Consider the following 7,122-nt stretch of genomic DNA (forward strand, 5'->3'; position numbering starts at 1 on the left):
CGATGTGACACAGGTACCTGTGTTCAATAAAAGTCTTGTAGACGGTATTGTCAACACCCACCTGTTCCGGCTTGAACTAGAGTCGCTCGACCAAGCGATCTCTATTGCGGAACAGGGAGTTTCAGTCTAAAACAGGATCTTGTCCACTCAGGAGCTTATCGTCCTCCGAAACGACAAAAAAAAACGGAGGTCCAATATCTTTAAACCTCTCACATGTAGAGAGCGAGAATCCTCGCTCTTCAAATTACAAACATTACAAAAGACGGGCCACGAAGCCTATGAGTGTACTGCCCCACGGCCAGTGCCAAGAATAGCTGAGCAAAAAGATCGACCTCCCGCGAGATACAGCGGAGGTCGCGGATCCGACGCTGTTGCGAAATCGCAACGGCGAGGCGGATCGTCAAAAAACTGTCGGGGTCAGTAGGTGCGGAGCGCCCTACTGATCCGGCAACGTCAACAGATTTTGCAGGCTTTTTGACGAAAGTTGCTCCTCACACACAAACATTGTGTGTAACTGCCCCAGGAGATGATAATTACCTCATCACTTGAAAATAAAAGTGTCAAATAAATTGCCAGTTAAGTCCCTAGTCGATTTTTAGATCGTCGAACAACTTTAGTAGACGCAAATCGAAAGAAGATTGCAGGCTCAAGTTCGTTGAGCGCGATATACCTTTAACGAGGATGGCAGTGCGCCTAGCAACAGGCGCATCTGTAACAGAATAGTAACGTATTGTTGGTATCCAATACACGTTAAAGGGTACTTGATTTGGATGACAAATTTGATGTCATCCTTGATTACCATGGCTCAGGAAGTACGAGCCTTGTTAAAATGGCAGCATCAAGCCATGACGATGCCTGTCTCTCGTTCGTCAGATGGTCATCTGATGAACGTGTTGGAGCGTTAACAATCGTGAGGATGTCCTACGGGTGAGTATGATGGTCTCAATTGTGGATCGGTCGTTTGCATGACTGCACAAGACCTCAGTGTGAATACACAACACATTAAGGAGTTTGATCCCGACGGCTGTGCACAGCACAGGCAGCGTCGAAGGTTCACCATTGTGATGTGGACGTAGTTACCGACGGCTGAGCACAAGAACAGGCAGCGTCGAAGTTCGGCCACTCGAAAAAGTTGAGTGCACGAAACAAGGATGCTTGCTAGAAAAGCAATATTCAAGAAAATATAAAAACCCTGTCTATAAGAGACAGTGCGAAAATCCTAGATCGACTGGAGAGTCGATCGCAGAGGATCTCGCTGTGGTTCCGCAACCACAGCAAGAGGCAGTTGGGGAGGATACTCCACAAGAAGAACTTTAGGAAATAAGTCCCCAAGAATCTGCGGGAATAAGTCTCCAGAAACCTGTGGTCAAAGGTTCCCAGTACTTTTGCAAATAAGTCCCAAAGAGGAAACTGAGACACAATGGTGTCAATAAACAATGGATCAACTGAAGGCGCTTATTAAATTGGTTGATAGCGCCTCTGAAGTTTATTCGGAGATAATTCAATTGCCAACGCTTGAACCGAAACGGTTATTGCGTGATCTGCGTGGTGGCAAAGTCAAGCAGATCTGCGTACTTGTGACAGATGAAAGTACGTGGCCGATATTCGGTCGGTAATAGTCTTTTCTCAGAGCGAACGGGTTCTCAGCAGCTCATCGATGGACAAAAGTGTCTTCGTTGAGAAGACTCGGATGGAACGTTTTAAGCCCAATTCTGGGAGTCTTTGAAGACAAACGCTTTATATCGGGCCATGTGAGGATATCAACTTCCTCACATAGCTCCTCGACCTTGTGTGTACATAGAGCAACAGGAGGATGGTGGATTGTGCATGCATTAAATAAATTGAACGCTGCAACGGTACCGGCTCAAACGATGATGATTCGAAAAGACGTAATCATTTATGGTCAGTCAAAGATTACTATGTTTTCATCGGGATCTGATGGATGGTTTCTATAATATCCTAATGCGTGAACGACATATTCCGTTCACAGCAGTAAGCACCCCAAGCGGAATGCTATGGGAGTGGCTAGTCATGCCACATGGACTTAGTAATGCCCCTGCAACATTTAACAGATGTGCAAGCAATCTGTTAAGATCGGTGCGGGTTTTCGCGCTGAGCTATTTTGATGACGTCTTCGTTCATAGAAGAGCCATGAGCAAAAAGTCGGGCGTTGTTACACTTACGGGTATCTGAGCACAGTGAGGAAGCGTTTAACCGTCTTCTCTCACGTACAGTGAGGTAGTTGGTGGGCGCCCAAGCGACCTCACCCAACGAACCAGAAGCCTTCGTTTAAGTGACGTCACGGGAGCGGCAATCCGTCTCCACGTGCGCACTTGTGAACTAGAGAGTAGTTCCAGACTGACTAATATATAATCGTATCAAATATAAATCCATATTAACCAATCATAAATGACATTTTTGTAGATATGCACTGATATGTATTGCAAGTGTAGGCGGGCCCGTCGTAATGCGGCCACGCTCTTTTTAGACCGCCCCCTAGCACAGCGAGGAAGCGGTTTAACCTGCTACTCTTGCGTGCAGTGAGGTTGTTGTGGTGGGCGCGTCAGCGACCTCACCCAGCACACTAAATACTGTGATTAAGGGTCGTCACGGAAGAGGTAATTCGGCTCCTCGTGCGCACTTATCAAGTAGGAAGTAGTTTTCAGACTGATTTATACTTAATCGTACTAAATAAAAATACCTATTTTTACAAATAGATACCTCGCGTAACGGATGACGCTAGCCGTCATCACGGATGACGCTGGGCGTCATCTCTCCTAATGTGAATGCACCCATGTGCATCACATACACAAGGGTTGGTCACAAATGTGCACCACACCCGAGTGCTGGGTCTAATTACTATTATTTAGTAATTGACCATCCCCTTAAGTACATCAATTGTACTTAACGGGGATTGTGTAACATTAGGACAACTTTAGCCCGTTACACCATCCCCCCCTTTAAGAACGAATTTACATTTTAAAATTCGTCAAAGAAAGAGAGAAACTGCGAGCAGCTTTACGCGCTGCTAGTTCACTCAATCGCTCTAGCGCATGTGTTTCCATACACGGCGCCAAAGATGCCACCTAAAAGGAACCACGTTGATGAACCGTCTGCGAAGACGCCCACTCAACCTCATACTATACGCACGCGCCGCGTTAATTCGCCGGCCGCGTCAAATGCCTTAGTCGAAACGCCGACAGCCACTGCTGCTGTCGCGTTAACAGGGCGAAAGGATCCATCCCACTTTAACAGTGAGGATGTTGATCCGTCTCTCATTGTCGACTACAATGAGTCGACACCGTTGCCGTTACCTCATAGTACTGATGCGGACAACGAGCTCATGAGGAAGGATGATGGCGCATTATTGCCCATCCAAACTTCTCGCATGGCTCACAACATGGAGACAGCAGCAATTACGAATGCTGTCTCGTCGTCTGCGCTGGAAAGCGCAGCGACAGGTAATGAGAGCGCTGCCCATAAAGGCGAAGCCGCTTCTCCGTTGGGCATAACCACAACGCCTTATGCTCAGACCATAATCCATAATGGTTCTGACACAGAGGATTCAGAGCCTAAAGCTCCGCCGACGACACGTGAACGTGCTCAGTCGGTGTCACAAGCCAGTCGTTTAGAACGTGGCTATGTGACGGGTGGCATTCCAAAGATGCCCCCTCCATCTAAATGGCCTCGTTTAAACGTGCCAAAAGCGTCGCCTTTAGAGCGCGCTCTTGTAGACGCACATAATTATTATGGCGTCTTTAAATCATGGAGGGCTCCGGAAAATCGCTTGGGCGTACTTTCCCGATCCCGGTCGTATTGCGTTCAAATGAAACGCCCGACCAATACGAGGCGGAATTTCGCGCCGCATTCATCCGCTTTCCGATGCGATGCATCAGCGGTCGCAGCGAATTAATTTCGCCCGCTTGCGTGTGAAAGAAATCATGGGCGGTACTGTACCCCCTGTTTCTTCTCACAACGCTACTTATGCTAGTCCATTTGAGACTAGCGATGAGGCCTCAGCTGGTGCTCCTTTTCATAGGCAGCCACCAAGCCGGGCACATCAATACGTAGGGTATCGATCGGTTCCCAAGAGTCAAAACGCTTCAAGTAACCTTTCCATTGGACGAGGACCTGATACCCTTGCCTCACGGAGCGGTGGTCAAGCAACCTTCCAACAAGGAAGCGTTGATTCCCACCCGCATCCATCAGCGCAGGTGGCGCCCGATAGGAGTGGCGATCTCGCCCACCTACTCGCGGCTGCCTTACCTTCGTCCGTTCAGTCGCATGCTGCTGCACGACGTATTGCGGATCTCGAGGGTCAAGTTTCACGACTGACCTCGGATCTCGTTGATGTCCGAGCGAAGGCTCGTCAGGGTTATGAATGCCTGAAGACTCGCTTGGACCTTTTTGAACGGATAATGCTGAGGGATCCGCGTTACTCGCATGATGTCGCTCGCTCTCCAAGTCTTCTTCGTGGAGGGAGGAATCGGTCCGATAGTTCTCGCCTTCACCGTCCCCTCACCCGAACGACGCTCGACTTACAGTCAGCGTCACCATCGGTCTCCTTAGCCAGATGGGGATATGTGACCTCATTTGGGTCTACATACCGTTTCAGACGACCCACGTAAAATACGGGGTGCGTCTTCATTTACGGGAGAAGAGTGAGCCTATAATTTAGGTCTCCAACCTCTTCTACCACCGTAAAGGACCCAAAGAAACGCGGCAACAACTTCGTAGTACCTCCAGGTAGTACAGACATTGCATTTTTAGGTAGGGTAGCAGTACTTAATACCCACTCTAAAGCGTTCATTATTTTTGCGACCATTTTGGTCCGCATATTCTTTTGCTTGTCTTGCGCGCTTGCCATTGCGTTACGGACTTATGTGTGATGGCTAATCGCTCATCCACAAAGCGTTGGGCCTCGCTCACGCTTTTAGCATCAAACTCGCCTATGATACCGCCAAGAGGTCGGTCATAAGGCGTAGTTTTATTGTTTACTGCTAAACTGGCAGGGTCACTCGGGCAAGCTTCAGTCTTTGAGATGATACCCTCATGGTTCATCGTCATATTGACGAAACTATGTCCCTCTTTCGCACCGAGGATAGTGAGGGGTCCTCCCCCACTAAGACTCGTGCTGCGCAGAAACGAGACTGGCGTCCGAGGATGGCGCAGTCCGTTAATATAAAACGGCGTCTCACCCGTACTAGCGTGGACACTGATATTTATAGCGAACTCCACAAAGGGCAATTGCTTGCTTCACTCTTTGGGAGTTGCTATAGTGCGTAAGACATCCGCCACGACCCGATTGGCACGTTCTGTTTGGCCATCGGTCTGGGGATGATCTGCGGTCGACATGTGGAGCTGCTACCTAGCAGCTCGAACACATGTCGCCAACACCAGACGTAAGACGTGGATCCCGGTCCGATACTATGAACTCGGGCATCTCGTGTAGTCGGTAAACATGATCCAGGAAAAAGAGAGCACCCTCCTTGCCTGTGATCAATGTGTTACATGGTGCTACATGCACCATCTTGTTCAGTCTGTCTACAAAGACGACTAGCCCTGTCCGACCCTTATGATCGGGCGGCATGCCAAACCTGAAGTCCAAACTTACTGACTTCCAACAGTTGGTTGGAATCGATAGCGGCTTCGGTGGCGTTCTGCTGGACGGTGCAGGCTTAATGCGCTGACACTGTTCGCAAGAGCGAATATAGTTGGCCACCCATCTATAAAGGCGTGGCCACTAAAATTCCTCTGACACTCGTAAGAATGTCTTTTACGGCCCAGATGCCCACTAGATGGCGCATCATGGTGCTCGTGAAGGATCATCAACTTGAGATCTGTGTCATGAGGCACATAGATTCTCAAGGGATCACAAGGTAACAGATGATGCCATAACATGCCGTCGCTGTAGCTAAAGCGATTTAGCTAAGCTTTCAGGTGCGACGGAAGGAGACCTTTCGTCCACCGAAGTGATCCAACAACAGGCGACAATGGTCATCCTAACTGTAGCTCCCTTTTTGCAGAGGCCAATGAGCTCGTCACGTGGTATGCCTACATGGCTGCCAACGTTGACGGCTGAAATTGTGCTTTCGCCCTAGACACCATCTCCTGGTGTCTAACCTCGAAGTCTGGTCTGCGCGATAAAGCGTCAGCCAAGACATTCGACTTACCCGGATTATATTCAACTTTGAAATTAAATTCAAAGAAGAATGTGAGCCATCTTGCCATTCTAGGCGAGAGGTGCGGTGAGTTTATTGCGGTCCGCAGTGATGCGTGATCCGTATAAACCACAAATGGTTCGGTGCCCAATAGGTGCACACGAAACTTGACAAGAGCATACTTTATTGAAAGTAGCTCTTTGTCATGCACAGGGTAATTCAGTTCCGCGGCTTTTAATAGCCGGGACTGATAAGAGATGACGCGGTCAACGCCGTCGTCATCCTTCTGCATGAGCGCGCTGCCGATTGCAAAATTACTTGCATCGCAGACGACGCTAAAGGGCTTATCCGCGTCTGGCAATGCCAAGACCGGTGCCTCTACAAGAGATTGCTTCACTGATGTGAACGCATCTTCTTGTTCTTTTAACCAAACCCATTCTGTGTCCTTTTTAAGGAGATCAGATAATGGTTTAGTTTGCTCCGCATAATTCTTGCTATACTTATGCAAGTAATTAGCGAGCCCTAGGAATTGGCGCAAATCCTTCACATGCCGTGGGATTGGCCATTCCTTTACTGATTTTACCTTGTCTGGGTCTGCTCGTACACCATGTGTACCAACGATGCAGCCCAGTACAGGTATCTCAGGGACCCCTATGACGCACTTTTGCAAGTTGACGTACAATTGGGCGTCCTTTAAAGTCTGCAACACAGCGTCTAAATGACGCTTGTGCGACTCTATTGCGCTCAGCCCGTCCTCGGCCCTACTATGCACGAATACATCGTCAAAGTAATGAGGCGCGTAGGCACGGTGCTGACGCATCACGTGAGCCACCACTCGGTTGAATGTCGCTGGTGCGTTTTTCAAACCTTGGGGCATCACAAGCCACTCCCAAAGCATACCGCTTGGGGTGCTTACTGCCGTTTTGGCTACATCGGACTCTCTCATGAGTACCTGATAGTA

This window comes from Bremia lactucae (assembly GCF_004359215.1).
Source record: "Bremia lactucae strain SF5 chromosome Unknown BlacSF5_NotPlaced_17_SHOA01000003.1_2250557bp, whole genome shotgun sequence".
NCBI lineage: Eukaryota > Oomycota > Peronosporomycetes > Peronosporales > Peronosporaceae > Bremia > Bremia lactucae.